Source organism: Elephas maximus, chromosome 16 (genome assembly GCF_024166365.1).
Source record: "Elephas maximus indicus isolate mEleMax1 chromosome 16, mEleMax1 primary haplotype, whole genome shotgun sequence".
In the NCBI taxonomy this organism is placed as follows: Eukaryota; Metazoa; Chordata; class Mammalia; order Proboscidea; family Elephantidae; genus Elephas; species Elephas maximus.
Window position 1 is genome coordinate 11,684,355 of NC_064834.1, and position 16,731 is coordinate 11,701,085.

General features: G+C 40.4%; 1 protein-coding gene across 14 annotated transcripts in view; it reads right to left on the bottom strand.

Moving 5' to 3' along the window:
* LRMDA (leucine rich melanocyte differentiation associated) overlaps positions 1-16,731 on the bottom strand; it is a 1,313,836-nt gene that overhangs the window by 910,009 nt on the left and 387,096 nt on the right. The gene's annotated exons all lie outside the window — the stretch shown is intronic.

Genomic DNA, 16,731 nt, shown 5'->3' on the forward strand with positions numbered 1-16,731 from the left:
AATGAATTGGTCTAAGACTAACTTGTAAAAACTGAATTAATGGTACAAAGCATGTACTTTATAAAAACAGCCTGTAGAAAAGAGCATTAAGCAATTACAAGTCTAGCGCTGAAGGCCCAAGTATTACAGGGTAATATTTCCTTAATGTTAGACTTCATTAACCCTAAGATAATCTCTCATAAATTTTGCTGATTTTAAGGAGAAAAAAATAAATTATGTTTATTAAACTACTGAATATGTTTATGAAAACAAGACATAATCTACTGCCATAAACTTCTTGTCTTTATCTGAATGATCAAGGAACTCATAAATAAACTATCACATAACAAAGTGAGTATTAAAATTCATTACTGTAATAGCTACATTCATGATCCATTTCATTTACACGTCTCCTCTCCTTGGATAAATGGGCTTCTTGGCCTACAAGAAGAAAGCCATTTACAAGACAAAATACTAAGCCGCTTTTTCTCATTTTCCCTTATCTCTTCTATTCCTAACTTTCTAAATTAATTCTTCCTTTAAATCTTATTGTTCCTTCCAGTGTAACTCACAGCACATTAGAGGGAGCAGAGAGAAACAGAAGCAAAGAAATGGGTCTAGAGAGTATAAGTTAATTAGGGCTCTAAGTGAGTGGGGATGAAATTTGATGACACAGAGCCCCAAAGTGAATTTAGAAGCTTATCTTCTTAAAATATTTGAGAATACAAATAATAGCACTCCAAGAAATATTCAGTATATCAAGCAATCTATGCGAGCTTAATAACTAAACTCCATCACCTGTTTAACTATATCTCGCAGCACCACTGATTGTATCCACGTACAGAATTTGCTAACCTCTATCTTCAATGATTTTGTGGGTAATTTCATTTTTATAGATGTGTGTATATACAAATACTCACAGAGAAAGGTAAGCGTTTTTCTGTGGGTTACCAAAAATGGGTAAATATGTATATATGGGAATCTAAACCCACAAGTGTAAATGTACCAGCTCAAATCACCAAGTGGACTTCTTAGCTAAGAGTAAAGGTAAAGCAACAATAGTTATAGGTCTTACCCTGACAATTTATTTCATCTTAGTTCAATAGAGTCCTGGGATGCAGCATCTTCTACCCAGATAATAACCAGATGATGCTGTTTATGATAATGGCAGAAATTAAAACAGAATTTTACAACCGCCGAGCTGAAAGACGGCAAAAATCCCCACACGAATATTAAACAGTGTAAATTAAAAAGAACCCACTTGTTTTTATTCCAAACTACCCACCAATTTATCTACCACTGATTCAGCATAAACACAACATGCACAAAATTTTCCATGTATGTAGGTAATAAAAGCAATGATTACATTCAACAAGACTTTATGCAGCACCTTCCTCACTGCGGGGCAGACAAAGATGAAAACGACACAGCTCGTGCCTTCAATAAACCTATATCTGGTCAAAACAATCTGGCATTTGACTCATTACCATGTGAGACAGAAAAAAAAAAACAGTTGCCAGGAAGTTGACTCCAACTGATGGTGACCCCATGTGTGTCAGAGTGAAACTGTGTTCCACAGGATTTTCAATGGCTGGTTTTTTGGAAGTAGACTTCCAGGCCTTTCTTCCAATATGCCTCTGGGTAGAATCAAGCTGCCAACCTTTCATTTAGCAACCGAGCACATTAACTATTTGCACCACCCATATGAAACAGGCTGTGATAAAGTGCCCAGGGTACACAATAAAGGGACTAAGTGACACTGACCCAGGGCTCCATCCAGAGCTTTAGGGGTCAGATGACAACTGAGCTGAGTCTTCAAGAAGAGACAGGACTTTGTCTGAGAAAGTATTCCAGGTGCAAGGACGCTCATGGGCTATCTTCCTCACAGGCGGCATGAGACTGGGCTTCTGACTACACAAACAAGAGGAAGCCCTGTCTTGCTCCCCACCCCAGAGAGGCTGGGAGGACCCACTCATGACAGCAGAGGGCTCCAAGAGCAGCAAGCACTCTTGGCATGTCACCATTGTTTCTCTTAAGTGATGACATATGATTCAAAGCACCTCTTCTCTGGTTACCGTGCCACCCTAGGGCTCAATGAGAAAGTTCTCTTCAAAAGACAGGTCCTCAAGTTTAGGTCTGAGTAAATGTCTCTGCTTTAAACAATAAAAATAGTTGACAATTATTGAGCACTTACTATGTCTCAGGCACTGGTGCAAGTACTATACATATGAATTCATTTAACCCTCAAAAGAGTTCTATTATTACCCCAACTGCACACATGGAAAAACTGAGGTAAAAAAGGGCAAGTGAGTTGCCCAAGGTCATACAGCTAACAAGCAGCCAGGGTGGGAAATAAACGCAGGTGGTCTGTCACCAGAACCTCCACTCCCAACAATCACACGTGAAAGAGATTACAGCGTGCTTCCCAAAATCTGTTTCCTGCACCTCCTGGGCACACACAGCTAGACTACATTTCCCAGCACTGCACCCCGCCCCCGCCCTGTAGTAAGGCATGACCATGTGACTGACCAGCAATGGATTACGGGAAGTGATGTCTAACATCATCTCTAAACCTGGCCTATCAAAACCTCCCACACAGTCTGGGGTCTAAAAGCTTGAGAGCAGCCATCTAAGATACATCTATTGGTCCTACCCTGTCCAGGGCAAAGGAGAATGATAAAAACCAAACACAGTAGGAAAATATTAGTCCAAAGGACTAATGGACCACGTGAACCATAGCCTCCATCCGCCTGGGCCCAGAAGAACGAGATGGTACCTGGCTACCACCACTGACAGAGTGCCTACCACCACTCCGGCAGCGGTCACAGTAGAGGGCCCAGGACAGAGTGGGAGAAAAAATGTAGAACAAAATTCAAATTCACAAAGACCAGACTTACTGCTCTGACAGAAACTGGAGTAACCCCCGAAACTGTGGCCCCCAAACATCCTTCTAACTCAGAACTGAAGCCACTCCTGAAGTTTACCTTTCAGCTAAAGATTAGACAAGCCTCTTGAACAAACAATAACACAAGCAAGGAAAGTGCTTCTTAGTTCAATCAAGTATACGAGACCAAATGGGCAACACCTGCCCAAAAGCAAAGATGAGAAGGCAGGAAGGGACAGGAAAACTAGAGGAATGGACACAAGAAACCCGGGGTGGAAAGGGGGAGAGTACTGACACAATGTGGAATTGCAACCAAGTCACAAAATAATCTGTGTATACATTTTTGAATGAGAAACTAATTTGCACTGTAAACATCCCCCTAAAACACAATAAAATTAAAAAACAAACAAACCTCCCACACAATCCTCCACATCTTTTCTCCCCTTGTATATGCTGACTGGCTGAAAAGCACCCAGCAGAGAACTCTGAGGCCCCCAGGCATGTCGCGGGGGAGAGTACAAGGAGTCTTGGCCCCTGAGTCACTGCATGAAGAAGAGCTTCCTCTCACTCCCAATCTCAACTGGATTTTACATGAGTAAGAAGTAAGTAAGCTTCTACTGTGTTGAGTCCCCAAAAACTTGGTTATAGCAGTTAGCCTTCCCTGACTACCACCTGACACAGATCTGCTTCCTGAATCATCCCTTTGGCCTCACTCCCTAAATGATTAAGGGAATGTTTTCAGAGTCTTTGCCAGGAATGTGGTAGTCCAAAAAAGTGATAGACAAAATGTTCGAGTCAGTCAAACAGGAGTCTGAGCCCAGGTCCTCCAGTTACTAGCTGTGTGACCTTGGGCAAGTTACTGAACATTTCTGTGCCTCAGAGTCCCAGAAGTAATACCTATCCTACAGAACTGTTACGGAGATTAAGGAAAAATCTTCATGTAAAGGGCTTAGAACAGTGGTGGGCATATAGAAAGCATCCAGTAATACTCTCCTCACAATTATTGTTAATTGAAGACTATTGTGCAGGGGCGAACTAACCAGTAAGTAAGGTAAGCACAAGCTGACAGTAAGCAGGCTTAATTATATCTACTTGCTAATATGTGATGGAAAAACAGGTGAAATTGTGTACTACAAATTAGTAAGTAAGCATAAGTAAGCCTGTGAGCACCTTGCTTATTGGGTATTCTGTCCCTGCTCTTGTCAGATGAACACCTGTATCAGTTAGGATTTTGTCCAGCTGCAAAGGGGTTAAAAAAAAAAAAAAACCACTAAAATATCGATAGCCTAAACAATAGTTTACGTCTCTGGTACAACAGAAGAAGTCCAAAGGACAGATTTTCCAAGGCTAGTATGGTGGCTCCAAGAAGTCATAAGGACCCAAGCTCCTTCTAACTCTATGCTCTGCTAACTGCAGCATGTGGTCCTGCTCCTCATGGTCCAACGTGGATACTCGAGTTCCATCCATCACATCCAGCTCCAGGCAGCAGAATGGGAGGAAGGTCAAAAGAAAGAAATGTTCTCTCCCTTTTAAGAAGACTTTCTGGAAGTTCCACACAATACTTCCACTTAGCCACATGCCACACCTAGCACCTAGCTACATGAAAGGAGGGGGTGGTAATATGCACAGCTAAAAATAAAAAAATTATCAATAAAATAACGAGATAATAGATAAGGGAAGCAGCCAGAAATCTTTGCCCCAGCACAAGGATCAGTAAAAGAAAGCATTCTATACTCCCCATCCGAAGCTCTGGTAAAAGTTAATGAAAAATTCTAACAGATGGTAGACATCCAGTACATACCACTGCAGTTTCACCTCTTGCCTCCCTACAGTCCATTCTCCACACACCAGCCAGCAGGATATGTTAAAAATGTAAGCCATTCCCCCACTTAAAACCCTCTGAAGGCATCCCACTACAAATCAAGCTCAGAAGTATGAACTGAGCCTACAGCATAAGGTCCCACCTGGTCTGACCCTGCTGCCTACCATGGCTGCCTGCTGCCCACAGCAGAGCCTTGCTGGCTTCTGCAGCTGCACCACAAACACTCCAAGCTGCACCTCCCGGAGCCTTTGTATCCTCTGTTTCCTCTACCTGACTCTTCCCTCTCCCTGGTCTTCCTTTGATAGGCTCCCAGTTGTCACTCAGATCTCAGCTTAGACCCCATCTTCTCAGACAGCTTTCCCTGACCACCCAGCCATGCCATAGCACATCACCCTGCTTTAATTCTCCATGTAGCACTCATCACTACTGACATTTTTCTGGTTTTTATCTTTGTCTCTTTCCTCCTTGGAATACATGCACTCATTAACATAATGCCAGTCTTGTTCACCGTTCAAACCACCCCCAACTCTACCATTGGGCAATCCTATGCTGCAATTCCCAATAAACATGCAAGTAGACATTCATTTCTCTAACACATATTTACTGAGCACCTGCTGTGTGCCAAACACAATGACATGGTGATATGATACTGCCCCAACTAAAGCCCACTTTTACTATGTAAGCTGGCCATACCCACATTACACTTCTGTTTCAATGGTGTGAATTCCATTAATAGACATCTTTTCAGAGACCGTGAGCACACTCAAATGATGCTCATGGAGTCCAGCATCTGTTAATAATAGATAAGGGAGGGAGCGGTAGTTTTTTTATGGCATCCAAAGAACCCCAGAGTGAACAGCAGACAGAGGATAAGCACAAAGTGTCCATGAGGTCAAAAACAGATGCTTGCCTTGAACACAATGTGCTTGTGTGTGTGTGTGTGTGTATTTTTTTTAAAGGATAGATTCATACCTATAGATACTTATGAACGTTTACTGTAGGAAACCCATAGAGCTCAACTGTACAAAAAGTTACCCAGCATCAGTCAACAGCTCCCAAGGAGTCTGGATGGATGCGAAGATGTAGTATGAACATGCAGAAGATACACAAAAGAGGTGGCCAACAAAGACACGGACAGGAAAAGAAGAGCTAGAAAAAGGGTGGGGGGGATAGGGAGACAGACAAAAAGAAAGAAACAGAGAGAACTAGAACACAAGCACAGTGGATGAGGGAAATAGAAAAAGAAGGAAAACAAAACAAAAAAAACAGCTATTAAAAATGCTGAGTTGAAAATGTTTCAGATGGCCTCTGACATCTAATAAGTCATCTGTCTTTCTCAATACAGAAAAGTCATTACTTACTAGTGAACTAATACCAGCAACTGTGACAAGTAAAAACAACAAAGCCCATAAAAATATAAAAAGTTCACCCCTTGCAGTTAGGTGAAAAAAATAATGTATTCAATTTTTCAGATGAAAAACATTTGAACTGACTGAATTTATTGTAATGCAACTTGTATTATATGTTGGGAAAATGAAAAGGAAAAAAATATCCACTGCTCAGGCCGTCTTCAACTTTCCTTTTGAAAACAGAATACAATACATTTTTTGAGAGCATGAACTCTTCATAGAAACCAGTCATAAATATCAACATGGCGTCCTGGCTATAGGCCATCAATTCTCATAACAGAGGGATGAATTAACAGCGCCATCTGCCCTGCCCACAAGGACCCCCATATAACCAGCTGTTTTCCATCTCCTCAGAGGGCATAACCTGGACCTGAAATGCAGCATGAAGAATTCAGGTCAGATAAAGGAAGAACTTGAGGGCTTTGAGTCAACCATAGCCCTAGGAGGATTTTCCTTCCCCGGGAGGGGCATAAGCAGAGGGATAAATCCATGCAAAATGGCAGCATGAAAATGTCATCAGGGAAAGGAAAGCCTGTCTTCTCCACAGTCATAAAATATCATCACCATTCTAGGACTCATTTTTGATTCCTCTCTTCATTTCCACACCTGATCCATCAACAACACACACTGACACTATCTTAAAACTACAGCCTGAATTTTTCCACTCCTTTACGTCTTTACTGCCTGCTCCCTGGTTCGCGTCACCACCTTCTGTCTCAGGGACTACCACAATCACCTTCTAACTGGACCCCCAGCTTCTGTTCTTGCCTGCCTAAATTCCAACCATCAGCCAGTGTAGTTCTGAAAAACACAAATCAGATTCTATCATCTCACTACTTAAAGCCCATCAATGGCTTCATTGGTCTCCCATCATACTTCAGAATAAAATCCAAACTCCTTATTAAGCTCAACCATCTTCATGATACGGGTACAACCTTCCTCTCCTCTGTCAGCATTCTGCTCCGCACACACCTCACTGGCCACACTGTCTCTTTCTTTTCCTGAAAGTCACCTGGGTTCTTTGCACATGCTGCTACTTCTGCCTTGGACATGAATCCTCTGAGCTTTTTACAGTTGTCCCTTTCTCACCAGTCAGCTCTCTGCTCAAATATCACCTTTCTGAAAAGGTTTTTCCTGGCCACCTTAATAAATCTCTTTCTCCAAGTCACTCTCTATTCCACCACCCTATTTTATTGCCTTCATAACACTGACCACCATAGAAAACTGTCATATTTTTTAATCTGTTGATTTATCATCTGTCTCCCCACACTAGAATATAAGCTCCCCAACAGCTAGGTCCCATTGGCCTTGTTCACTGCAGTATCTTCATCTCTTTCAACAAGTCCAACCAGGGCCAGGCACATAGAAGGTGTTCAGTAAATATCTGCAGAAAGGATGAATAGAAGGGTGTTAAAGACACATCATCATCAAGCACGTGCTTTTTTCCAGAGGCAATCCAAATGAGAGTTGTGAAGAGGACAACATTCTCACTGTGTGAGCCCAGGCTGGCCCACACTTTGTATACCATCTAAAACCATCTTGGATGCCGCCGGAGGCAGATCTTGCTAATGTGCTACCACTCTGTGACTGAAAGAATCAACTCTCCATGTGCGATCCACTAGATGGAAGAAGCAAGGGGCAAGAACTGGGGAGGGGCAGTGATGATGATGATGATGATACAAATAGCTTGTTGTTGTTGCCTTTGAGTTAGCCCTCAACTCATGGTGACCCCACGCACAATGGAACAAAACACCTCCTGGTCCTGCACCAGCCCCATGACAGGTTGTGAACTGAACCACAGTGATCCAGTGTTTTCACTGGCTGATTTTTCGGAAGTAGATCGCCAGGATTTTCTTCCTAGTCCATCTTAGTCTGGAAGCTCCAGTGAAACTTGTTTTGCATCATAGCAACACACAGACACTGAGAGATGGGTGGTGGCTGCAAATGTGGTACACTGGCTAGAATGATGACAATGTTAATGGCAGCTAACATTTATTCGGTGCTTACTGTTGGCAACAGGTCATGCTAAGTAATTACCATTTAATCCTCACAAACACTCTTTCAGCTAGGTACAATTATTCTTTTTTCACAGGTGAAGAAACTAAAACTTAGCTAAGAAAACAGAATATTTATTATTTCAATGCAAACCAAATGAGATTACTTAAACCAATACTGTCCATAATCCACAATAAGACACAGTAAGTTAAACCACATGAAATTGCTAGTATTTCACTATTTTGGATCTACAGAAACAACAATTTCATATGTTCAACCTTATTATTTTGTATTGGAACCCAATACACAAAAACCATACATATATGTATCTATATGTATATACACACACATATGTATCTGACACACAGATTGCATAAATCAATATTTATCCTAATTATGTATCCTAATTAAATTTTTGTTGCTGTATTTAATATAAGATGATAGGAATTATATCAACCATTTTTTATTGAATGCTGATATTTTCTTCTGTTTTTTATAATGTTGGTTACAACCCACTAAATTGATTTTGTAACTCGTTAATGAGTTGCAACTCCCAGGTTCAAAAATACTGACTTAAAAGAATGCTAATCATCATCAAAAAAATGACAGTCACCTTGAGCTAGATGAGTGTTGGCATTTCATGTTGTCTCCCCAAGGTGTAAAGCAATGAGAAGCACAGGCCGTAGCCCTAAATGTTTGCTGAATAAATAGAATTTCTATAATTGAACTCTAAGAGTAACTATTAGGCAAAAGAACAAATAATGAGCTTAGCTGTGTAAAGGAAATATAAGAAAAAACAACTGACAGATGTCTAATTTTTTTTTAATTACTAAATGACAGTAAAAGACTCTTACTTTAATATTTAAGTATGAAGATAAATAGCAGGAAACAGCTTAAAAAATTGAAGGTGGTTGCCGAGGGGGAAAAGGTTTAGGCTTGAGAAGAACAGAACTTCTGATTTTGTTTGTAAATTCTAAGCATAGAAATACTATTTCGGAGGCAGGGCCAAGATGGTGGAGTAGTCAGATGATTCCTGTAGTCCCTCTTACAAAAAAGATCCAAGAAAACAAGTGAACCAATTATATACAACAATCTAGGAGCCCTGAACAACAAAGGCAAAGTTGAGGAATCAGTCTGAGTGGCAGGGGTAAGAAGAGACAGTTCAGAAGCAGTGAGGAGCTGCCAGACCTGACCCGGTGGGAACAGGCACACCACAGGCCACCACTGGCACGAGTGCGGTAAGACTAGCAGTGGCCTTCAGGGTGCATTTTCTACGTTGAGAGAGACCGAGTTCTGGAGAGCCCACTTACACCTCCAGAATCAGTGGAAGATGGCACTCAATCAGCAAAAGATAACTACATGCTTCTAACCTACCGCAAGGATCAAAAAGCACCCCTTTGGGAAAAACCTCTCTCCTATTTACCTGCCCCCTTCCCACTCTGCACTGAGTCTGAGCTGGCTTCAGAGACTGCCACATCCCCTGAGCTGGAAGTAGGACCCACTATGTACCCTGAGTCACTCTCCCAGCCTTGGAGAGGGGGCAAATTAACAAGCAGGAAAAAAATAATCTATCTGTTCTCCTAAAACTCTAGGCAGGTAGAGCTTCTTTGCTTATGCACAGGCATAAACGGTCCACGGATTGTGAATGCATTTCACCCCTGCAGAGACCTGTGTGGGCCCACTTCAACAGCTGTGGCAAGTTCATGACATTTGACACCACTCTGCCTATTAAGCAGGGTCCTCACCTACCCACATCAGGGGCCTGAGGACTGGTGGTTTCACCCACACCACCTAGCCACCCACAAAAGGGATCCAAGAATAAGCAGTGCCTCCCAGTCCTTGCAGCCAACAGCATTGGGTGCCCATACCTCAGCTGCAAAACCCACTCACCTACATGCTCTAGGAAACAGCGACATGCATTCCTCCCAGATACTTAGGGGTAGCTGTCAGTCCCCTACCTTGCTCAGTGCATGACCCCTACTACAGCCAGACACTTGTGCCTACACCAATCACCCTGCACGTCTAGGACTGTAGGTGAGAGCCTGCACCACACACTTGGTGACTGACTACCTGGACACCTGGGCTAAATCCATACAAGAAAAGTAAATGGACTCCTGGGCTCACATATGCAATAACGAACCTAACCACCTGGTGAAAGGACGTTAGAGTTTCAAAGGCACCAATAATCAAACTAGCTCACGCATATCAAAACAAAACAAGTAGCTAGGACACAGTAAGCAAATATAAAATAAACACAATAACTTATTGATAGCTCCAAGAAAACAGTCAATATCAAATTACATAAAGAGGCAGATCACGTTGGCTTCAGCAAGCTCCCAAAACAAAGAATCAAGAAATCTTCCAGAGGAAGAGAATATCCTGGAATTACCAGGGGTAGAATGTTGTTGTTCTTGCGTGCTGTAGAGTCGGTTCCAACTCATAGCCACCCTACGCACAACAGAACGAAACACTGCCCCGTCCTGTGCCACTCTTAAAATCATTGTTATGCTTGAGCCCATCGTTGCAGCCACTGTGTCAATTCACCTCGTTGAGGATCTTCCTCTTTTCCGCTGACCCTGTACTTTGCCAAGCCTGATGTCCTTCTCCAGGGACTCATCCCTACTGAAAACATGTCCAAAGTATGTAAGACACAGTCTCGCCATCCTTGCTTCTAAGGAACATTCTGGTTGTACTTCTTCTAAGACAGATTTGTTCATTCTTTTGGCAGTCCACGGTATAGTCAATACTCTTCGCCAACACCACAATTCAAAAGCATCAGCTCTTCTTCAGTCTTCCTTAGTCATTGTCCAGCTTTGACACAAATATGATGCGAATGAAAATACTATGGCTGGGGGCAGGCGCACCTTAATCTTCAGGGTGACAACTTTGCTCTTCAACACTTTAAAGAGGTCATTTGCAGCAGATTTAGCCAACGCAATGCATCTTTTGGTTTCTTGACTGCTGCTTCCATGGCTGTTGATTGTGGATCCAAGTAAAATGAAATCTTTGACAACTTCAATCTTTTCTCCATTTATCACGATGTTGCTCATTGGTCCAGTTGTGAGGATTTTTGCTTTCTTTATGTTGAGGTGCAATCCATACTGAAGGCTGTGGTCTTTAATCTTCATTAATAAGCGCTTCAAGTCATTTTCACTTTCAGCAAGCAAGGTTGTGTCATCTGCATAATGCAGGTTGTTAATGAGTCTTCCTCCAATCCTGATGCCCTGTTCTTCTTCATACAGTCCAGCTTCTCGGATTATTTGCTCAGCATACAGACTGAATAGGTATGGTGAAAGAATACAACCCTGACGCACACCTTTCCTGACCTTCAACCAATCAGTATCCCCTTGTTCTGTCTGAACAACTGCCTCTTGATCTATGTAAAGGTTCCTCATGAGCACAATTAAGTGTTCTAGAACTCCCGTTCTTCACAATGTTACCCATAATTTGTTATGATCCATACAATCCAATGCCTTTGCATAGTCAATAAAACACAGATAAACATCCCTCTGGTATTCTCTGCTTTCAGTCAGGATCCATCTGACATCAGCAACGATATTCCTGGTTCCACGTCCTCTTCTGAAACCAGCCTAATTTCTGGCAGTTCCCTGTCGATATACTGCTTCAGCCATTTTTGAATGATCTTCAGCAAAATTTTGCTTGTGTGTGATATTAATGATACTGTCCTATAATTTACACATTTGGCTGGATCACCTTTCTTCGGAATATGCATAAATATGGATCTCTTCCAGTCAGCTGGGGGTAGAATACAAAAGATTAATATACAGAACTCTTCAAGAGATCAGGAAGGAGATAGTGTAAAACGCAGAACAAGCCAAGGAGCACATACACAAAGGAATAAAGGGAACTTAAAAAGATTAAAGGAGACTATAAAAAAAAAATTTTTTTAACAGGCTACAAGAATCCCTAGAGAGACAGGACCAGAAATCCATAAGATAAACTATAAAATTTCAGAATTAGACAACTCAACAGAAAGCCATAAGAGCAGAACTGAGGCAATGAAAGTCAGAATTAGTGAGATAGAAGAGAAAGCACATGACACCAACATATTTGAGGAAAAATCAGACAAAAGAGATTTAAAAAAATGAAGACACCCTAGAAATCATGTGGAACTCTATCAAGAAGAACAACCTACAAGTGACTGGAGTACCAGAACGGGGTGGGGGGACAACAGAAAATATGGAGAGAATTGTTAAAGACTTGTTGGCAGAAAACTTCCCAGATATCATGAAAGATGAGAAGATATCTATCCAAGATGCTCATCAAACCCCACACTAGGTAGGTCCAAAAAGAAAGTCACCAAGACATATTATAATCAAACTTGCCAAAAAAAATAAAGATAAAGAGAATTTTAAGAGTGGCTAGGGATAAACGAAAAGTCACCTACAACGGAGAGTCAATAAGACTAAGCTTGGTCTACTCAGCAGAAACCACGCAGGCACGAAGGCAATGGGATGACATATATAAAGTGTTGAAGAAAAAAACTGCTAGGCAAGAATTATATATTCAGCAAAGCTGTCTCTCAAATGTGATGGCAAAATTAGGATATTTCCAGATAAAGAGAAGTTTAGGGAATTGGCAAAAAACAAAATTACGAGAAAAACTAAAAGGAGTCCTCCGGTTAGAAAACCAGTAGCATCAGATAACAACCCAAGGCTAGAACACAGGACAGAACAACCAGGTACTGGCCCTGATAGGGAAACTTAAAAAATAAATCAAAGCTAAAACACTAAAAATATGGAAACAGAGATGTCATTATGTAACAGATGAGAACATTAAAACAAAAAAGAAGGACTAAAAAGTGCAGTCATAGATCTCCAAAATACATAAAACAAACTCTAACAGCATTGGAAAAGGAGACAGCTCCACAATAATAGTGGGAGACTTCTACATGAAGGACAGAAAATCCAGAAAGAAGCTCAATAAAGACACAGAAGATCGAAATGCCACAATCAACCAACTTGACCTCATAGACATACACAGAACACTCCGCCCAACAGCAGCCAAGTATGCTTTCTTCTCCAACCCACACAGAACATTCTCCTGAACAGACCACATATTGGGCCATAAAGCAATCCTTAACAGAATCCAAAGCATCAAAATATTACAAAGCATCTTTTCTGACCATAAAGCCATAAAAGTAGAAATCAATAACAGAAAAAGCAAGGACAAAAAAAATCAAACACACAGAAACTGAACAACGCCTTACTCATAAACAACTGGGTTATAGAAGAAATTAAGGTCGGAATAAAGAAATTCACAGAATCAAATGAGAATGAAAACACGTCCTACCAGAACCTTCGCGACAGACCAAAAGCAGCACTCAGAGGTCAATCTATAGCAATAAATCCACACACCCAAGAAGAAGAAAGGGCCAAAATCAAAGCATTAACCCTACAACTCGAACAAAGAGAAAGGGAGCAGGAAAAGAAGCCCTCATGCACCAGAAGAAAGCATATGATACAAATTAAAGCAGAGTTAAATCAAACAGGGAATAGAAAAACAATCCAAAGAGTTAACAAGACGAAAAGCTGGTTCTCTGGAAAGATCAACAAAATCAATAAACCACTGGCCATGCTGACAAAAGAAAAACAGGAGAGGAAGCAAATAACCTGAATAAGAAATGAGATGGCTGATATCACAACAGACCCAACTGAAATTAAAAGAACCATAACAGAATACTATAAAAAACTATAATAAATTTGAAAACCTAATGGAAATGGACAAATTTCTAGAAACACACTACCTACCTAAATTAGCACAAATAGAGACAGAACTACTAAATAAACCTATAACAAAAGAAGAGATTGAAAAGGTAATTAAACTCCCAATGAAAAAAAGCCCTGACCCTGATGGTTTCACTGGAGAATCCTACTATTACTAAAGGTATTTCAGAGCACAGAAAAGGATGAAATACTCCCCAGCTCTTTCTATAAAACCAGCATAACCCTGATACCAAAACCAGGTAAAAGAAAAAAGTTTTTTTTTTCTTTTACCTGGTACCAAAAGAAAAAGTTTTTTTTTTCTTTTACCTGATACCAAAACCAGGTAAAGACACCACAAAAAACAAAAATTACAGACCAATATCCTTCATGAAATTAGACACAAAAATCCTCAACAAAATTCTCGCCAATAGAATTCAGCAACTTATCAAAAAAATAATTCACCATGACCAAGTGGGACTTGTACCAGCTATGCAGGGATGGTTCAACATTAGAAAAACAATCAATGTAATCAATCACATAAATAAAATAAAAGACAAGAACCACAAAATCTTATCAATTGATAAAGAAAACGCATTTGACAAACTCCAACATCCATTCATGATAAAAACACTCAGTAAAATAGGAATAGAAGGGAAATTCCTCAACATAATCAACAGTATTTATACAAAGCCAATAGGTAACATCATCCTAAATGGAGAGAGTTTGAAAGCATTCCCTTTGAGAACAAGAACCAGACAAGGATGCCCTTTATCACCACTCTGACTCAACATTGTGCTGGAGGTTCCAGCCAAAGCAATTACGCTAGAAAAATAAATAAAGAGCATCCAAACTGGTAAGGAAGAAGTAAAAGCATCTCTATTTGCAGATATGATCTTATATACACAAAACAGTCTACAAGAAAACTACTGGAACTAACAGAAGATTTCAACAAAGTATCAGGATATAAGATAAACATACAAAAATCAGTCAGATTCCTCTACGCCAACAAACAGAGCATCGAAGGGGAAATCACCAAATCAATACTATTTACAAGAGCCCCCAAGAAGATAAAATACTTAGGAATAAATCTAACCACAGATGTAAAAGATCTATACAAAGAAAACTACAAGATACTACTGCAAGAAACCAAAAGAGACCTACGTAAGTGGAAAAAGATACCTTGCTCATGAATAGGAAGACTCACACTGTGAAAATGTCTATTCTACCCAAAGCAATCTAGAGATGAGATATAACACAATACCAATCCAAATTCCAATGGAATTTTTTAATGAGATGGAGAAACAAATCACCAGCTTCATGTGGAAAGGGAAGAGGCCCCAGATAAATAAAGCATGACAGAAGAACAAAGTGGGAGGCCTCACATTACCTGATTTTAGAACCTATTAAACCACAACGGCAGTCAAAATAGCCAAAGTAGTTGTATCATTTTACATTCCTAACAACAGATACGAAGACCAGTGGAACAGAATTGAAAATCCAGACATAAAATCATCCACCTATGAGCAGCTGATACTTGATAAAAGGCCCAAAGTTCATTAACTGGGGAAAAGACAGTCTCTTTAACAAATGGTGCTGACATAACTGGAAATCCATCTGCAAAAAAATGAAATAAGACCCATACCTCACACCATGCACAAAAACAAACTCAAAATGGATCAAAGACCTAAATATAAAATCTAAAACAATACAGATCATGGAAGAAAAAGTAGGGACGATGCCAGGAGCCCTAATACACGGCATAAACAGTATACAAAACATTACTAACAATGTACAAACACCAGAAGAGAAAGTAGATAACTGGGAGCTCCTAAAAATCAAACACTTTATGCTCGTCCAAAGACTTAACCAAAAGAGTAAAAAGAAAGCCTACAGACTGGGGAAAAAAAATTGGCTATGACAAATCCCATCAGCGTCTAATCTCTAAAATCTACATGACACTGCAAAACCTCAACAACAAAAAGACAAATAATCCAATTAAAAAATGGGCAAAGGATATGAACAGGCACTTCACCAAAGAAGACATTCAAGCAGCTAACAGATACTTGAGGAAATGCTTACCATCATTAGGCATTAAGAAATGCAAATCAAAACTACAATGAGATACCACCTCACTCCAACAAGACTGGCATTAACTCAAAAAAGACAAAATAGTAAATGCTGGTGAGGTTGTGGAGAGACTTGAACACTTATATACTGCTGGTGGGAAGTTAAAATGATATAATCACTTTTAAAATTGATTTGGCACTTCCTTAAAAAGCTAGAAATAGAACTACCATGCAATCCAGAAATCCTACTCCTTGAAATACATCCTAGAGAAGAGCTCTCAAATGAATAGATACATGCACGCCCATGTTTATTGCAGCACTGTTCACAATAGCAAAGACAGAAACAACCTAGGTGCCCATCAGCGGATGAATGGATGAATAAATTATGGTACAGTCACACAACTGAATACTACACAACGATAAAGAACAACAAATACGGGAATTATCTCGTAACATGGATGAATCTGGAAGGCATCATGCTGAGTGAAATTAGTCATACACAAAAGGACAAATACTGTATGAGACCACTATTATAAGAACTGAAGAACAGGTTTAAACACGGAAGAAAACATTCTTTGATGGTTACGAGGGTGGGGAGGGAAAGAGAAGGGTATTCACTAACTAGATGGTAGACAAGAATTATCTTGGGTGAAGGGAAGGACAACACACAATACAGGGGAAGTCAGCACAACTGGACTAAACCAAAAGCTAAGAAGTTTCCTGAATACAACCAAATAATTTGAGGGATAGAGTATAGCAAGGATGGGAGTCTGGGGACCATGGTTTCAGGGGACATTTAGGTCAAAAGGCATAACAAAGTTGGTTAAGAAAATGTTCTGCATCCCACTTG